Genomic DNA, 20,257 nt, shown 5'->3' with positions numbered 1-20,257 from the left:
GGAGACATGTCAAGTTATTTTCCATTTTAATACGTAGTTAAGGTCACTCAGCAGATGTCAACATTTTTCACCACCAATATCCTGATTTATTATATTGCTTTTATTAAATATTGGGACTAAATAATAAAATATTAAATAATAAATAAATAATAATAAATAAATAATAAAATATTAAATATTTTATTAAATATTGGGAATACTCAAACACATGTGTTTCTATACTCTTCTAAAAATCCTGCCTCCCCAGGGGCTGCCCCTGCGTCACCCCACAGAGGGGGGAGAAGATAAGACTGGGGGCAGGAGATAGGGCAGGGCTGCCCCATGTCCAGGAGTCCCCACTCACGCATGGGCCTGGGGGGAGGATCAAACCCGCACCCGGCGGACCCGGGGCCCTGGGACCGGCAGGGACAGCCACACGCACAGACCATCCGGCTCAGTCCTGGAGCGTCCTCCTCCTTGCACAGATATGTATGAGTCTGAGGGGGACAGAGGGGCCGGGAGGGACCCGGGGGTGGATGAGCCCATTCTGCAGGAGGGACGTGGGGGGTGACCCAGGAGGAGACTCTGTGGGAAACGTGATCTCTTGGTCCTCAGATGTGGGGAGTCAGGGGCAGGGAGATGAAGAGAAGAGGGGATGGACCAGGAGGCAGCAGTGAGGCCACAGGTGCAGGAATCTGATAGAGGAGGCGTCAGGATACGCACATGGGGACGCTGAGCCCAGATCATTCAGTTCCAGGACAGTGTCGAGCCCTGGGGAACAGGAAAATGGGGAAAAACACACCCGATCTCCCTGCACACCCGTCCCTGCGGGGCCTCCCCAGACCAGGGCTGTGCTGGAGGAGCAGGGACAGGCTCTCCAGGGTGGGGAGTGGCTGGGCATGGTCACGTGTCCTCTGGGCTGTGCCCTGGACAACCTCTGGGAGGTGTGCTGGGTGGAGACGCTGGGGCTTGGGTAGGAGGCGGAAGCAATCGCAACTGGGGCGAGGAGTGTAGCCTGGGAGCTCTGTTGAGATTTTTATCAAATACAAGATTCTAATTTGTTCAAGTTTTGTAGGGGACAGATAAAATTTTCAGTTTTCATCAATTTTCAGGACTTATGTGGAGGGTATAATAATGACATATTCACATGAGGTGGTAATAAATGGGTTGAATGAAACAGCAGACATAGATGATATTAGTGTCCATAGAACTGAAAGGAAAAATCATGTAGAAAATACATTGAGTTATTATCTTGTATTGATAACCCATTCTATTTTCAATATTGGAAGAATTAAGATTTTGCTGCTCTTTCCTATTCTATACAGATGATGTCTCCAGGGGTGACCAATCTCACGGCCGTGACAGAATTCATCCTCCTGCGTATCCCCACCCAGGGGACCATGGGATTCTTGCACCCGCTGCTCTTCTCCCTTGTCTACCTGTGCACCCTGCTGGGGAACGGGCTCATCATCCTCATCACCACCCTGGACCGGCACCTCCACACCCCCATGTACTTCTTCCTGTGGGGTCTGTCCTTCTCGAACCTCTGCCTCATCTCAGCCACGGTCCCCAATTCCATCGCCAACTCTCTGAGGCACAGCAGCGCCATCTCCTTCCCTGGCTGTGTCGTCCAGGTCTTCATGATGATTTTTTCAGCAGGTGCAGAGATGACCCTCTTAACAGTGATGAGCCTTGACCGCTGTGCTGCCATCTGCCACCCCCTGCACTATGACATCCTCATGAGCAGGGACAGTTGTGTGAGCTGACAGCTGTGTCTTGGCTGTGTGGCGGTCTCTATGCTGTGATGCTCACAGCTGGAACCTTCTGCTTGTCCTACTGTGGGTCCAACATGGTCCACCAGTTCTTCTGTGACATTCCCCAGTTATTGGCTATTTCCTGCTCAGGAAATTTGATGAACAAACTTGTCTCCATTCTCATTAGTTTGGTTTTGGGTATCTGCTGTTTCATTTTCATCATCATTTCCTATGTCCACATCTTCTCTGCTGTCAGGAAGATCCCATCCACAGAAGGGAAGGCCAAAGTCTACTCCACCTGCCTTCCCCACCTGCTGGTTGTGGTGCTATTTCTCTTCACTGGATGTTTTGCTTATCTGAAGCCGGCCTCAGAGACCCTGTCTGTATCTGACCTGGTCATTTCTATGTTCTACACGGTTGTGCCCCCCATCTTTAATCCCGCCAGATACAGCCTGAGGAACCAAGCCATGAATTCGGCTGTGGGGAGACTGATGAAGGGCCAATACTCCAAGATGTGAGATACCACAATCTACAATTATAACCACTAATTATTTTAGCTTTCCCCCCCAACTCTTACATGTCATCATTTATAAGTATAGATTTCTTGCATTAGGATTATTCCCTTGTCAGAAATTCATATTCTCATAATCCTCACTATACTCCTGTTTCCTAAATTGCTGTAATCCTTCTCCCAAGCCCTCCCTGTGTGATGTTCAAAACTGAATCCAGCTTTTGGTTAAAAACTTGTATTTGGTGTAGAAAGAACGTTCTAGAACTCACATTCACCAACATTTACACAACATTGAGCAGTGGTAAAGGGGTCTGTCCTCAGGACCACATGGCCACGGAACCCCAGTCCTGGTGCTCAGGTCCCACATCATGCGTGTGTCTCCACCGAGGGCCTTGTCCTCATTGATGGCTGGGAAGACAGTTGGGTGGGGGCCCCCTTCCTTCACGATTCCTCACGGGGTGTCTTCCTCTAGGAGAAGTTCCTGTTGCTGCTCAAAGGACAAAGGGAAACCACACCTGACTCTGCCAGAGGTGGAAGGATGGACACTCCCTTGGTTAGTAGGAATCTATGAGTGAAACCTGGAATGGATAGAATGTTAATTTATGTGATGCCTGTTTGGATGCCAATGTGACTGCACCCCTCGATGTGGTGTTTTCAAAAGTCAGGTTAGATGAATTATCTTTGAAGACCTGCTTTTCTAGGTAAAAGTTTATAATCTGTAACTTGTCATTGTGGTGATTTTTAGGTTCCCTTACTTTTCCAGATTGTATCTTCATCCTTCTACCAGGTCTTCTCCACCTTCCTGTAGATTACACTTAAGTTCACTTTTCTTCCATTAGGGAAATATATTATTTTTTTATTATGTAAAACATTATGCAAAATAAAGCTCGGCATAGTTGCAAATTTTTTTTTATAATCCTGCACATCTTCACTGCATGCCAGAGGTTCTCATATTGTTCCCGTAACAGTGAGAATATGAGCTGGGGGTGACGGTCCTCTTCTCCGGAGCAGGTCACTGTGTCTCCAAACTCTCCTGAACAATGAGTACATTTTGTCCATGAAACTATTTTTGATTATAAAATGTAGTTAATTACAAGACATGACTCGTCCATTCAAATTCCCGAATGAAACCTGAGTTAGAAAATCACTCAAACTCCCCGGTGGCGCAGCGGTTGAGCGCTGGGTTGCGAAGCTGCCCGCGGCCTCTGTGGCGCCGGTTCGATCCCCGGCTGCTCCCCGGCCACCGGAGGAGGGTCCCCCATGCTGCGCAGACCTCTCCTGCCGTGCCCGCTGCTCCCCTCGGCAGTGTCATTTGGTCCTTCTGCCTGCTCTGCTCCCCGCTCTGGCTCTGGTGAATTCTCTCAACCTCCCGCGCATCTGACTGTACCCAGTGCATGTATAAACAAAACAAACAGACAAACCAGCAAACAAATAAAGCATGCCTCTATATAAAAAAAAAAAAGAATAGACTAGAAATATTAAAAAAAAAAAAGAAAATCACTCAAGGTAATATTCATCTCAGTGATAGCATGAGAGCACACAACCTCCCTGGTGGCAAAACGGGTTGAGTGCCATGCTGTGAAGCTGTGCACAGCCTCTGCAGTGCGGGTTTGATTCCCGGCCGGCCAGGGAGAAACCCACATGGCATGGCAGACCTCTCAGTTCTCCCCGCTGCTCCTCTCAGCAGTGTCTTCAGTCCATCTGCCTGTTCTGCTCCCTACTCTGTCTCTGGTGAATTCTCTCACCCTCCCGCGCCTCTGACTGTACCCCAATTCTTGTATAAATAAATAAATATTTAAAAAATACACATGAGATCACAGTCCCCATCCCCTTGGGATATGACATCATTCCCTGGCCAGATTCCTGTTGATGTATTTTCTGTAATTCCTTGAACAAATCCAGTGAGTGTCTGTGAAAAGGGATCTTTCCTTGAGAGTTTCATCCCAACATCATGCTAACTTGTTATTTGTTTTTATCAAGGGGGCACTCATTTTCAATTTTACTGTTTTCACCGTGGGTCACTCTTCACTCCCCCACGAGCACCAGTGTCCACTCAGAATCTACTAAATGCCCTGCAGTGCCCGGCCCCTCCGTGCACACTCCTGTCTCCTCCCCTGTTCTATCTCATAATGAGCAATTTTTTGTACTCAGTCCAACTTTTCCTTTTGCAGTTTGCCACTATAATTTTTTAATTGTTGGCTTTTATATTATAATCTACAGATGGGTGAGACCAGACAATGTCTTTCACTTTTTGACTTATCTCGCTAGCATACACTCTCCAACTTCCACTTTGGTCCCTAAGGACACTAGTTCACCTCTTTAATAGCCGTGCGGTATTCCATGGAGTGTGGATCCACATTCTTTATTCACTCCTCTGTCTCTAGCACTTGAGTTGGGGCCATGGCCGGCAACAGTGGACAGTGCTGCTGGGAACACAGGTGTGCGTGGTCTGCACTGTAGAGTCTGTGCATCTGGGAAAAATACCCGGATGAAGTTGCTCCATCCTGTGGTGGTCCTGTTGTTAGTGTCTGAAGATGCCTCCACGCCATTCCCAGGAGAAGTGAGAGGCCTTTTCTCTCCCTCCCTCACCTTTTTGCTGGGACCAGTCTCTGAATTGGTCCCCTCTCGCAGGTGACAACAGTTTGGATTTCTATTTTCCTTATTATTAGAACAATTTGGAATGGGTTAAAAATTTGCATCAGACAAACCCTTAAAATACCAGAAGGAACACACAGGTGCTGTCCACTGCACACTCACCCCACAGATGAACTTGGGGACACACGCCAAGTAACAGGAAAGAAGAGCACGTAGGAACAAGTGCCCCCCCCACACTAGAGAGCTTCTGTGCCTCAGAAAAGCCACCCCGAAAATGGGTCCCTGCACTGGGAGAAAATTGTGCACATCACACACCTGACAAGAGAGAGTGTCCAAAATACGAAAAACCTACAAACCCAGCAACAGAAAGAGATGCCCCAATCCAACACGGCCTCAGACCCCCAGAGACATTTTCCTGGGGGAGTTCAGGAGCCCACATCCTCTCACACTTTTTATTCAGGTTGAAACCCTCACAGATACTGAGTGCGTCCACCTGCCTCAATCCTGTAGGACATGAATGTGCCTAGATAGTCACAGGGGCCGGCTCGTGCTGCATAAAGTCTCCTGAATTCCTGATCCTTGTTTTAGAATTTAATATTGGATAGAATCTGAGTCTCCTGAATTAGTTCTGTCAGGTGATTCCTGTGGCGTCTGACTGTTGCATATTGATCCTCTTCATCCATCCCACTCGCTGTTCCTCTGTCTCCCCACAGATGCCTCCCAGGAGACAGAGCACCTGAGTCTTCTTTCTGAGTCTCACTCGTGGGCACCCAGGGCTTGACACTTCTCAGACAGGATGGGCGGGAAGGACAGACATTCCCTCGTTGGCCGAGACATGACAAAAGTCTCGGTGACCTCAGTTCTCACAACACCCTCCAGCAGCTCTCTAGCCATGGCCCCCTTCTCCTTGAGCCCCTAAAGGACAATCTACCTGGGCGCTGACCCCACCTGCCCTGCTGCCTGGGCCTCCTGCTAAACAGGAGGTAAGGGGGTGTACTCTCCCAGAGGGTCGGCTGTGGGAGGCGTCCCGGGTCACTGTCAGTCAAGGTGGACGGAAACTGGTCAAAGGTGACTTGAGAAACTGCTGACTGTTTGGTTCCAAGAATCACGATGACACAGGCGAGCCTTGGGGGCCGCAGGCTGCCCACCCGTGCTCCGAACTCGGAGGCGATGCCCCTGCCAGCCTCTGGACACCTGCCCGGGTCTGCCAGTTCACCAGTGTGCGCCCTGCCCCTGACCCCAGACCCCGGGCCACACCCCACAGACTCAAAGGAATTTACAGATACATGCAATCCAAGTGAAAATTTCAATGGCATTCTCAGACATATGAAGCAAACATTACAGAAAGCAAATGGAACTACAAAAGACCACAAACAGCCAAAACAGTCTTGATGAAAATGAGTAAGAAAGGAGGAAACACACCTTCAGACTTCAAAGTGTACAATTAAGCTCTAATAGTTAACAGCATGGCACTGGGAAAAAAGCAGACACAGACCCCTGGAATATAACGAGGGCCCAGGAACCCACCCTCATCAGGATGGAGAGTGACTCTACGACAGAGGAGCCAGAACAGGAACTGGAGCAGGGAAAGTGGGTAAATGGTGCTGGGAAAAGCAGACAGACACACGCAGCAGAGGGAAGCAGGTCCTGCCCCACCCCCTACAGAAGAGTAAAGTCAAGCAGGTAAACGCCTGTTTCCATGTGTGATGTCACCATTGTCATGCAGCAAACCTAAGCATATGACACCATGAGCAGAAACCCTAATATTTTACTCCATTGTGTTAGGGTTAAAAGTAAAATTATTCAAACCTAATAACAGTTCTAAGATGGGCGCTGGGGTGGAAAAGAACCGCAGGATACACAACTTCAGAGACGAGTAAAGTTTCTCTTCCCGAAGGGCTCGTGCCCCCGTGGTCACTCACTTCTGCTGGACGTCCATTGTCTTTCCTCCCCACTTCCATCCCTGGGCTCCCTCCTGCCTCTCTCCGTGTCCCTTCCCTCCCGCCTCAGACCTTTGTGCATCCCCCTCATGCCCATCCCCAGGGCCTCTCCCTGAAGGGCACATGGGGGTGACGGGCGACTGTCCAGCTGTCTAGACAGGGACTCAGGGTACTGTTATGACTGATGGTGCCCACCACGGTGGACATGACAGGTGGGGAATGGAACCTGGACATGAGGATTTGTCTGTTCACGTCCACAGAGGCGTGAGCCAGACACAACATCACATCTGCACAACGAGTGTGATAATTACTCGCTGAGACACAATGCAGGACACTCCAATTAACACAGTCAAGTAAACAAACACTTTGCCTCAGGAGGAAGGTCGGTCTCTGAGGGCTGGAATCTGGACAGTGTCCAACCTGTGGACACCAGCTTCAGAGCTCAAACAGCCCAGCCCTGAGGCCCTGCTCTGTCCAGGAGGCAGAGCAGGACAGGGTGGAACAATCTGTGAGTGCTCATAGGTGCCCCACGAGTCCCGACCATGGAGTGAGAGGCCAGGACGCCCTCTGTCCACGCCATGGGGACAACATCAGGAGAGAGATTTGACACGGCATGTGGATCTTTCCCACCAGACTGCAGGTATCTGCCCCCAGCCATTTGCAGGGGAGAATCCACTCACACTTGAAAGTTTTCAAATTCAAGCTTAATTCTAGACTTGAGAATGTGCCCTAGGTAAACTATTAATTTTCTAAATCATCACAACTAATGCTGAAAGACACGTTGCTCAATGTACCACTGCCGTATCAGCTGGGCGAGACTCATTGAGAGAAAATATTCTTTTTTAATTTAGGATGGTCAACAATATTGACTTAATACATTGATCATATTAAAAGTTTTTGATTTTTGGGAGATGTGACAATTAATGTTAATACCTAGGATTTTAGCACCAGCACAGTGTGTTTTGGATACTAAACAAAAACACAACAATTAACGGAATTAGACTGTAATGAAGGAATGCTAAAGGAAATTAAAAAAAATAATAATACTTATTGTTAAATTCAGAATGTTTAGCATTTCTGTCCAAAACATCATGACAGATATGAGTCAAGTAGGTACTCAATAATGTTTACAGCAACATGTTGAACACTTAGTGTCTCTGACACAAACGTGAGGCTGCAGGGATGTGTGACTGTTTATGGACATGAACTTGGGATTTTTCCCCAACTCCATACTCAGGGATTGTTGGTGATATTGTAAAATAAAATCACAATATTTAAACAGGGCCTCGAGGAGATAGATTTCAAATGCTATTTTATCATTTGTAATTTGTACATAATCACGCAACAGATATCAACATACTAACAACAAAGTACCATAATTTATTTACTTGTTTTTATTAAATTTCGGGAATTTTTCCCACCAATGTGTTGAATTATTTTATATTACCATATTCTCCTAAAATTCCTGCCTCCCTAGGGCCTGCCCTTCCGTCATCCCACAGAGGGGATAGAGGGTGAGATTGGGCAGGGAGAGAGGGCAGGGCTGCCCCATGTCCAGACGTCCCCACTCACGCACCGGCCTGGGGGGAGGAACAAACCCACAACCAGGGGACCCGTGGCCCTGGGACCGGCAGGGACAACCACACGCACAGACCGTCCGGCTCAGCGCCGGAGTGGCCTCCTCCCTGCACAGACGTGCATGAGTCTGAGGGGTACAGAGGGTCCGGGAGGGACCCGGGGGTGGACGAGCCCATCCTGCAGGAGGGACGTGTGGGGGTGACCCAGGAGGTGATTCTGTGGGAAACATGGTCTCTGTGTCCTCAGATGTGGGGAGTCAGGGGCAGGGAGATGAGGAGACGAGGAGACAGATCAGGAGGCAGCAGTGAGGCCACAGGGTCAGTAATCTGACAGAGGAGGCGTCAGGACACACCGCACGGGGACACCAAGCCCAGATCATTCAGTTCCAGGACAGTGTCGGGTCCCGGGGAGCAGGAAAACAGGGACCCACACATGCCACCTTCCAGCACACCCGTCCCTGTGGGGCGTCCCCAGACCAGGACTGTGCCGGAGGAGCAGGGACAGGCTGTCCAGGGTGGGTAGGGGATGGGCATGGTCACGTGACCTCTGGGGCTGTGCCCTGGACAACCTCTGGGAGGTGTGCTGGGGGAGACGCTGGGGCCTGGGCAGGAGGGGGAGCCACGGACTTGGGGCAGTCGGGAGGGACAGTCAGTTGGGTTTGTTGAGAGGTTTGTGACTGTAATTCTTAAAGTTCTGTTGGGTCAGTGGAAATCTTCAAGCCTTCATCAATTTTCAGGACATATTTGGACACTGTGATAAAGTCACCTCCCAGGAGATGGAAATGAAAGTTTGAACACAGCAGCACATGAAGATGAGGGTACTAGACTCCATGAGACTAGAATGAGTGATTACCTGGTAGATAGACTGAATCATTATCCTATGCTGACAACCTATTTATGTTCAGTATTAGAATATTTGATAATGTTTTCTTCCTCGTTATTTTTTTATACAGATGACGGCTCCAGGGTTGACCAATCTCATGGCCGTGACAGAATTCATCCTCCTGGGGTTCCCCACCAGGGGACCATGGACTTCTTGCACCCGCTGCTCTTCTCCCTGGTCTACCTGTGCGCCCTGTTGGGGAACGGGCTCATCGTTCTCATCACCACCCTGGACCGGCACCTCAATCCCCCATGTACTTCTTCCTGAGGAGTCTGTCATTCTTGGACCTCTGCCTCATCTCAGCCACGGTCCCCAAGTCCATTGCCAATTCTCTGAGGCACAGTAGCTCCATCTCCTTCCCGGGCTGTGTTGTCCAGGTCTTCATGGTGATTATTTCAGTAGTTAGAGAGCTTCACCTGCTCACGGTGATGAGCCTTGACCGCTATGCTGCCATCTGCCACCCCCTGCACTATGATGTCCTCATGAGCAGGGACAGGTGTGTGCAGCTGACAACCGTGTCCTGGCTGGGTGGGGGTCTGTATGCTGTGATGCATACAGCTGGAACCTTCAGCTTGTCCTACTGCGGGTCCAACGTGGTTCACCAGTTCTTCTGTGACATCCCCCAGTTATTGGCTATTTCCTGCTCAGGAAATTTGATGAGTGAACTTGTCCCCATTTTCATCAGTGTGGTCTGGGGTATGTGCTGTTTCATATTCATCATCATTTCCTATGTCCACATCTTCTCTGCTGTCAGGAAGATCCCATCCACAGAATGGAAGGCCAAGGCCTACTACACCTGCTTTCCCCACCTGCTGGTTGTGGTGCTGCTTGTCTCCACTGGTTGCTTTGCTTATCTGAAGCTGACCTCAGAGTCCCCGTCCATGTCTGACCTGGTCATTTCTATGTTCTACACGGTGGTGTCCCCCACCTTTAATCCTGTCATATACAGTCTGAGGAACGAGGCCTTGAAGTCGGCTATCGGGAGACTGATGAAGGGCCAGTGCACCAGCATGTGAGGTATCACTGTTTTCATTAATTAATTACCCAATCTACATTTATGCTCCTCTCAGTTATTTAGATTTTACCTCCATTACCAGTCATCATGTTAAAATAAAATAAGACTATTTATTACAGATTTTTTGCAAATTTTAACATTGTTCTATTCTTCAAATCTCTATTTCCTAAAATAATGCAGCCATTTCCAAAACACCCATCAGTGTGACATACATGATATGAATTCTGTACTTTAAATACTATGGCTTGTATGTGAAAGCATGTTTTAGAACTCACACATCCCCAACATTTTCCTGAAGTCCAGCAGCAGTAAGGGGTCTTTCCCCGGGAGCACACACTCACAGGACCCCAGTCCTGGGGCTTGGTTCCCACAGCCTGTGTGTGTCTCCCCTGAGGCCCGTCCCTGTGGAGGGAGGGGAGACAGCTGGTGGGCCCCACCCCTCCCGACTCCTGATGGGGCAACTTCCTCTGAGAGACATTCATGCTTCTGCTCAAAGGTCAAGTAGAAATTACACTTGACATGAATCTTCGGAGACGGATGGAAGTTTCTGAGGAATCTGAATCTATGATTGAATCTGTACTTGATGTTCATTTATACGGGGACTGATCTGGTTGCAGCACCTTGAGGGTGTGGGTTTTTTAATGACAATTATTTTTGAAGAACTATGTTTCACCTTTAAATTTCAAATGTTTTAGACATTCATTGTTGTTGTGTTTATTTTTAGGGGTTCCCGTAGTTTTCCAGGTTGTTTGTGGATGTCCTGGACCAGGTCTTCTTCCCCACTTTATGGTACGTCGGGGATTATGTCATTTTCTACATAATGTAAAGTGAAGCACGGCAATATCTGTAAATTTTATTCTCGGCAGCTTCTGTGGTTTCAATGCTGGGGCCTCACGGCTACTCACCCACCCTGAGAACATGAGCTTGGGGTGGGGGGCTCCTCCCTCACACGTCCTCTCTGCAGCGGGACACGGTGTCTCCAAACACGCCTGATGGATCATAACAGACTAAGTCCAGACAATATTTCTCTTATTAAATGTATGTTTTTTAACATTCTTTAAATGCATGTTAACCGCCAGACCGCGTCCATTGAGATTTCAGAATAAAATCTGTGTGGGGAAGTCCCCCAAGTTGCTCATCTTTCCATGAAAGACCCTGATGGCAGGTGTCTCCCCCCTGGGCCTCCATCACTCTCGGGCCACGGCCTTTACACACTTTCTGTCTTGGCTTTGAGCGAAGCCTCTAGACTCTGTTGAGAAGAGGATTTGATCCCATGAGTAGGGTGACGTAGGGTCATGGTAATAATTGCCATTTGTCAAGTCTTTGCTGTCTTGTTTTGGGATTCCATTGCTGCCCCTCTGTGTGTGCAGTGCCCCCCTCACACTCTATGGACCACCCATGTGAATACCTTCCTGCCTCCACAATTCAAGGTCAGGGAAACCCAAGGGTAATAAACAGGTGGCCCCCCGACACTAGAGTGCTCCTGGGCCTCAGAAACCGCTGTGAGCACAGGCCCTGCGGGGGGACAAGCCACATGCACCCCACACTCCTGACAATGGCGAGTGTCCATCCTCACACGTGTGTCCCCACCACAACAGGGAGCAGCACCCTAGTCCAGACAACGGTTGGCCTAGGCGGATACTCTCTAAGGAGGACGCCCGGTGCCTGCAGAGTTGCGGGCAGGTGGATTCAGGTCCAGACCCAGCTCTGAGCTCGCTGTTGTGTCCTGACCCCTGCACGGATGTGTTTGTTCCCGTCAGGGATGGGCTTATCCTGCGGGGCCAGCGGAGTCCAGGTCGTGATTGTGTCATTATTCAGCATCGACGTCTAATAAGCTGGGCGGATGCTGTCCGGCTGCTTCCTGGGACCTCTGAGAGCTGCTGGTGATGACGCTTCCACTCCTCACACTCAGCCCACACTTCCAGAGATGGGCGGAAGGAGGATACTTATAGAATCGGAATCGATGATAGAAGCCTGCGGCTGCTGTGCGTGTTCACTTCCATCATGTCCTTTTTTCGATCGAGTCTCTCCACTGCCTTGATGGAGAATTTGAAATAAAATAGCTCTTAGGAGTATGTATCACTGTGAAGAACTGCCTTTCTGTTTTTCACATTTATGACTTTGAAGCCGTGGGCTGTCCTCGGGCTCACGGGCAGCTCCCCTCAGGTTCCAGGTCGCCCCTCTATGTGCGGCAGGTCTGCTTCCCGACTGTCCTGCAAAGAACTCTGATGATCACTGTGCGTCTGCACTGGGGACTGTGTCGTTCCTTATTGAAACATCCTGTGAGGAGAGCAGGGCAGTGTCACCGTCTCCTGTCTCCCCGCGGCATCTACCCTGCACGGCCGAGGTTCTCGCACATTTCCCCGACCCTGAGGACCAAGCTGGTGATGCTCTGCCCCTCACGCCCTTTCTCCAGGGGCAGGTCACTGTGCCCCGCACTCTCCCGGTGGCTCTACCGTCATCAGCCCCTGAGTGAACTTCGCAATGAGAAGGCCCGGTGGCCACGAGCTCGAGTCCATTCCAGGTCCCAGTCACACGGCCCGGAAGTCGCTCGCGTGTAGATTCTCTCCAGCGTGGCCTGAGCAGCCGCTCAGGGCTGCTCCCAAGTGTCACCGCACCACAGGGGTGACAGGACCACAGTCCCCACCACCTCGTCGTCACGCCCTTCCCGGGTCAGAGCCCGACCGTGTTTTCCATTTACCCTTTGAACCAATGTGCCCAGTGTGCTGGGGTGAGACTTTCCCCTCGGGCTGCATCGCGCCACACTGCTCTTCACTGTTACGGTTTGTGGCTGTGCGTGACGTCTGGAGAGTAATGCTGCCCTTACTCCCCCTTCTAGTCAGGAGAGCTTCAGCTATTTGAGAGTTTCTCGTGATTCCCTAGGAATTTCAGCAGTATTTGTTCTATTTCTCTCAAGAATGCCATGGAGGTTCCCACTGGAAAGGCGCTGGCTCTGGAACTTGCGTTTGGTAGGAGGCTTTTGGATAACACTGACCCTACTGACCTGTCTGCTGGGGATGTCCTTCCACTTCTTTTTATCTTCCAATATTCCTTTACAGTGTTTGGACGTTTTCCTCTTTGAGTCCTTCACCTCTTTGCTAGATTCATTTATCCCCAAAGTCAATCTCTTTACCGACTTTGAGGGGAAGGTTCTCGATTTCCTCCTCCTTAGACTGGCGGCATGCCTAGAGGAAGGCGCTGACTTATCCATGGAGAATGCAAACACTACGGATGAAGTCTGACAACTACATGTTCCCCATGAAAATATCTTTGCCTGATGTTTTTCACGGTTGCTGCGTGTTCTCTTTAGAATTCTTCTATCAAAAAGTAAAAGCAGTCTCAATTAATTCTCATTAACAACCCACACACGTTACTATTCCCCCTCAACCTACAATGGAGAGAGTGCCGGGCCAGGAGGCAGCGGCCAGCAAGCACAGGCGCAGGAGATTTCTGATTAAGGTTTTTTCCACATCGGGATACTTTTTCCATGTCAGCTAAAATGTCAATATAGAATAATAAAGATTAACTCTAACAAAAGATGCCCTGACTCTGTGCTTGAAGGTATATAAATTCACCTTTCCCTATTGATGGGTAAAGCAGCAGTTTCGACTTTTATGGGAAATGCTGTTTTAAAATTTATATGCAAAAAAGCAGGTAAGAGGAGGCTGCTCCGGCCACAGCCAAACCTTCCACACAGGACGCTCCCTCCTTCCCAGCTGCTCCTGGAGCCTCGACTCCATAGTCAGAGATGTTTTATTTCCAGCGGGGAGGGGAGGGCAGGGGGTGCGGTATGTAGACAGAGGGGGGCTGTTGCCTTGGGGGGGATGTGGTGACTGCGTGAGAGATGTTAGTCTATACCCCTAAATCACACACTGTCTATGAGACCAAGGTTGCAGAATCACAAAATAAAAACACAAACAAATGCAGACAAATGGGTTCATATGGGAAAACTAGTCACATTTCTAAGAGACATAAACAAACTGACATCCCAGGAGACAGAGACCTCGGACCTTCACACTCGCTTCTGTGGAATTTCTCCCTCCTCACCCCTCCTCTCTCTTTCTTAATTTTCTCCCTCCCTCCCGCTCCAGCTCCACACAGCCCTCACACCCATCCACCACCTGTCAGGCCCCGGGAGGGCTCACAGGGGCAGGCGGTAACTTGCCAGCTCCCTGTGGACAGGGCTTGTCCCGGCTCTGACGACGGGGCCACCCCCGGGCCCCACAGCAGTCAGGGGAGGGGATGGGGCTGGGAGAAGAGGATGAACTATATTCCTCCCAACATCGGAAACCACCAACAAAATCATCCCTGACACACTCAGACATCAATTATCACTGAATGCACCGCAGGACAACGCCAATTAAGACAGTGACCTGAACAAGGGCTCTTGTCCCTCTGGAGTAAAGTCATTTGATGGATGGATCTTGGACAGTGTCCAACCCATGGACACCAGCTCCAGAGCTCAAATAGCCCAGCCCTGAGGCCCTGATCGGTCCATGAGGCGACACAGGACGGGGCGGAACATGCTATGAGTGCTCAGAGGCTCCCCATGAGCCCCGACCATGGAGTGAGAGGCCAGGACGCCCTCTGCCCTGCCATGGGGACAACCTCAGGACACAGACTTGACACGAGAATGGGAACTTCCCCCCAGACTGCAGGTATTTGCAGGGGAGCATCCACTCACACATGAAAACTTTTAGATTTCAAACTTCATTTTTAGACTTGAGAACGTGTTAAACTATTCTTTTTGTAAATCACAAAACTAATGGTAATGGGGCCCAAGTAGTCATGTCCCACTGCCCTGTCAGACTGGGTGAGCCTCAGGGAGAGAAATCATCTTCTCTTGTAATTTAAGATGTTCAAAGATATTGACTTTTAATACATTGATCATAGGCTTTGGTTATGGAGATGGGACGATTATTGCTTCAGACCTGGGATGTAGCTTCAGCACACTCAGTGGGTCTGGGCACTGAATAAAATCACATCAATCAATGGGATTAGATTGTAATGAAGAAATTCCAGGCAAAATTAAAAAAAAAATAAAACTAGTTATTTAAATTCGGAACATTATGCCTTTTTATTCCAAACATTACGACAAAAATGAGTCAAATAGAAAATCAGTAAATCTTACAGCAACAAGTTGAACACTTCATTGCTCTGACATGAACATGAGGCTGGCAGGGATGTGTGACTATTTACAGATGTGAACTTGGGATTTTCCCCAACACCCTCACTCGGGGACTGTTAGCGATATTGTAACATATAGTCACAGTATAAACAGGGCCTGGAGGAGATAGATGTCAATTTATTTTATCCATTTTAAATAGGTATTTAAAGTCATACAACAGATGTCAACATTATTAATAACCAGGTAATAATTTTCTTTACCTCCATGAATCCTGATTTATTTTCTTGTTTTTTATTAAATTTTGGGAGTTATCTCCGCCAATGTGCTGCAATTATTTTATATATACTCTCCAAAAATTCCTGCCATCCCCAGGGCTGGCCCACGTCACCGCACAGAAGGGGTAGAGGTGAGATTGGGGGGAGGAGAGAGGGCAGGGCTGCCACGTGTCCAGACATCCCCACTCACGCACGGGCCTGGGAGGAGGAACAAACCTGCACATGGGGGGCCTGGGGCCCTGGGACCGGCAGGGACAGACAGACGCACAGACCATCTGGGTTAGCGCCAGAGCGGCCTCCTCCCTGCACAGATGTGCATGAGTCTGGGGGGGAAAGAGGGGTCGGGAGGGACCCGGGGGTAGACAAGCCCATCCTGCAGGAGGGACGTGTGGGTGTGACCCAGGAGGAGAATCTGCAGGAAACGTGGTCTCTGAGTCCTCAGAAGAGAGGAGTCAGGGGCAGGGAGGTGAGGAGATGAGGAGATGAGGGGACGGACCAGGAGGCAGCAGTGAGGCCACAGGGGCAGGAATCTGACAGAGGAGGCGTCAGGACACGCCACACGGGGACGCTGGGCCCAGATCATTCAGTTCCACCACACTGTTGGGTCTCGGGGAGCAGGAAAACGGGGACCCACACACCCCATCTCCCTGCACACCCATCCCTGCGGGGCCTCCCCAGACCAGGGCTGTGCTGGAGGAACAGGGACAGGCTCTCCAGCGTGGGGAGGGGCTGGGCATGATCACGTGTCATCTGGGGCTGTGCCCTGGACAGCCTCTGGGAGGTGTGCTGGGCAGAGAAGCTGGGGCCTTGGCAGGAGGTGGAGCCGCTGACCTGGGGGGTTCTGGGGGAGCTTTGTCTATAGAATTTTTGACAGATATGAGATTGTAATTGTTCAAGTGTTGTAGGGGACAGTTGAAATTTTCAGTTTTCACCAATTTTCAGGACTTATGTGGAGAGCGTAATAATGTCATATTCACATGAGGTGGTAATAAATGTGTTGAATGAAACAGCAGAATTAGATGTATTATTGTCCATAGAACTGGAAGGAATAATCATGTAGAAAATACATTCAGTTATTATCTTGTATTAATAACCCTTTTTGTTTTCAATATTGGAAGAATTAAACTTTTGTTGCTCTTTTCTCTTTTATACAGATGATGGCTCCAGGGGTAACCAATCTCACGGCCATGACAGAATTCGTCCTCCTGGGTTTCCCCACCCAGGTGACCATGGACTAACAGTGAAATCTCACATGCTGGTATACTGGCCCTTCATCAGTCTCCCCACAGCCGACATCAAGGCCTGGTTCCTCAGAATGTATATGACGGGATTAAAGGTGGGGGGCATCACCGTGTAGAACATAGAAACAACCAGGCCAGACATGGACAGGGTCCCTGAGGTTGACTTCAGATAAGCAAAGCATCCAGTGGAGAGAAACAGCACCACAACCAGCAGGTGGGGAAGGCAGGTGGAATAGGCCTTGGACTTACCTTCTGTGGATGGGATCTTACTGACAGCACAGAAGATGTGGACATGGGAAATGACAATGAAAATAAAGCAGCAGATACTCCAGACCACGCTGATGAGAATGGGGACAAGTTCTTTGATTAAATTTCCTGAGCAGGAAATAGCCATTAGTTGGGGAATGTCACAGAAGAACTGGTAGACCACGCTGGACCCACAGTAGGACAAGGAAAAGGTTCCACCTGTGTGCATCATGGCAAGGAGACCCCCCACACCCACACGTCCCTCCTGCAGGATGGGTTCGTCCACCCCGGGTCCCTCCCCGGAACCTCTGTCCCCCTCAGACTCATGCACATCTGTGCAGGGAGGAGGCTGCTCCGGAGCTGAGCCAGACGGTCTGTGCGTGTGGCTGTCCCTGCAAGTCCCAGGGCCCCAGATCCCCCGGGTGGGGGTTTGTTCCTCCCCGCAGGCCCGTGTGTGAGTGGGAACATCTGGACACAGGGCAGCCCTGCCCTCTCTCCTCCCCCCCAATCTCATCCCCACCCCCATGGGATGACGGATGGGAGGCCCTGGGGAGGCAGGATTTTTAGGAGAAAGTGCTGCTATAGAATTATTGTATGAGACCAGAGGAACAATTTTTGCTATTGTAATGGAAACAAGAAAACAAATTCAGAACCTGCTGTTTTGTGCCCTCTGCCAAAACCTTTTCAGTGACTTAAAATAATATTTATGTTGATCATATTATATTTTATATAGCTGTGTTGCTGTGTGGAGTCAGGTAAAATGTTCACATCCATGACAGACTGATTTCTACACGTGACTATCACTTCAGTGAGAAGGAAAAAAAAGATCAATATTTATCGCCTCAAAAGTTTATGAATTTCTGACTCACTATTGTGTCATATTCTGGGGATGAACATGTGAAGCTTTCCCTTTTAAACTACTAGTGTGAATTTAAACTTCGTCTTAAGATCCTTCCTCTCTGCTTCCTAAATAGCTCTCGCACGTGTGATATTTAACATGTGATGCACTTTCATCTCTGTGTTCTCAGTGCCAAAATACATGGCTATGAACAATAATTGTCAGATAGACCATAATTAAAATATTATATGACCACAAATATATTAAAAACCTAAGCTGCAGAAGACCTTTAGTTGAAGAAAAGTAAAAAAAAAAAAAAATTCCCTCTTTGAAATTCATTCCAGAAAATATGGCATTGTGAAATTGAACTGTGAGTTTTAAATACTAGCTTTCAGTTATAAGATGAAAATTTTAACTACTGCTCCTCTGAAAGGCAAAATGCTTTGTGAAATGATGCTTGGTTGTAAAACACATTACCTCAAAAGAGAAAACAATAAAATTCCCTTTTGTAGGACAACAAAATGAGTTCAGTTGTTCCTATTGAAACACTGACACTTTGAAATGCCGATCAATAGAATATATATTTATAATGAATAGAAAACATTTAGTTACAAGGGGAACATCTCCACCTTATTTGACCCACATGTCCAGTCTGTCCTGTGTCCGTAATGGGGTTGTGAGGTCACCAGAGGCTGAGACCAGGGGGCTGGACAGAATGGTGGGAGACTCGGAGGCGGCCCAGAAGGAGGGCACGGCTGGTGATGGGTGACCCGTCCCGCCTCCCAGATGGCGTCAGCTTTGGATTTGAAGACAAGAAGGGGGTGCCTCCAGCTTCGTCCTTTCTCAGGGTTGCCTTGAGCGGCCCAGGGTTGTGCTTCTGTGACATTTTCAAATTATTTATTCTGGATCTGTGAAAGGGCTGTCAGAATTCTCACAGGGTGTGCCGTGAATTAGTAGCTGGCTCCTGGCCTTTTGACACTTTCTCCTTCTGATTGATAACCTTGGGGTCTCTTTCCACATAGTGTATCTTCTTCAATTTTATTTGTTGGTGTCTATAGTTTCTAGCATGTGGATTTTCTACCCCTTTGGTTCAACATCTCCCTCAACATGTACAGAAACATAATTTTTTGTCAGTTGGTTTTGTATCCCGTAACCTTCCTGAGTTTGTCAGTTCTGATTGTCTTTGGAGGGGGTTTCTTGGGCTGCCTATAGAAGGCTATTCTGTCTACAAAGAGACACAATTTTAACTCTTCTTTTATGAGGTTGGATTCCTTTTATTTTTTTTTTTCTTGCCTTATTGGCCTTCCAGTGAGATACACATGGGGAAATAACAAACAGTCTCTTCAGTAAGTGGAAAAACTGTGACCTCACATTTTCACATTATTGAATGGCTCTTCCTTCCCTCCCAGCCAAAAGATCACTTATCTACTTATTTTTCTCAAAGATGTTCCTTCTTACAAAAAGGCCGTTTTCATTGTCAGTCCTTATCCAGCTGTGATCCCGGCTCTATTAAAACAGGCCACTGCGAGCAGGACACAGAAGGGCTCCTTGCTCAGTCACAGCAATTTCAGATTGTTGTCCAAGATTATGGTGGATCATTCTTCTCTTCTACCCCACCCGATAAACGTGTTCAATCCCCACAGCTTCTCCCTTGTCATTCCTTCAATGTCGTGGTCAGTTCTCCCATCCCCAGGCTCTCTCGACCCTCATGGACGGCACCTCCGCCCCAGGCTGCCGAGTCATGGTCTGGGGTCCAGGCTGCTGCCCCGGGGCCGACTGCCTGCATCGTGCCTTCCCCTTCGGCCCCACGTGCTGAACTAGCAGCTGCTATTTTGACTCTTTCTTCATTTCCTTCACAGTCACTTAACATCATTTCTGACTCCTCATCTGTTACCTCCCAGTACAAGATATCCCCTCTGCTCTTCTTAACACTAATAATGACGAAGCCCTATACAAAGGTCAGCACTGTCCAGTCATAGTCATATGAGCCAAACCTTGCCAGGTGCCTTTCCTATCAATCAAGAGCAGAAAGCTTGATCACTCTGGCAAGGGTGTGCATCAAGAGGTATGACCATGAATGCCCAGGGGGCTGAGGACGGATGCATGAACTTACCCCCAACTCGGCATCACGAGGTATGACTGGGAACACCCCGGGGGGCAAGGACCGATGTATGACAAGGAGCCCCAGAAGTTGATCAGTTGATAACATTAGGACCGTGCGGGGGTGGGGGGGCTGGGGTCTAGTTTCAATGACAACACTTGGTCATCAAGGTGA

The sequence above is a fragment of the Talpa europaea genome (genome assembly GCF_964194135.1).
Source record: "Talpa europaea genome assembly, chromosome: 8".
NCBI lineage: Eukaryota > Metazoa > Chordata > Mammalia > Eulipotyphla > Talpidae > Talpa > Talpa europaea.
Note: the sequence above shows the minus strand (reverse complement) of the source record.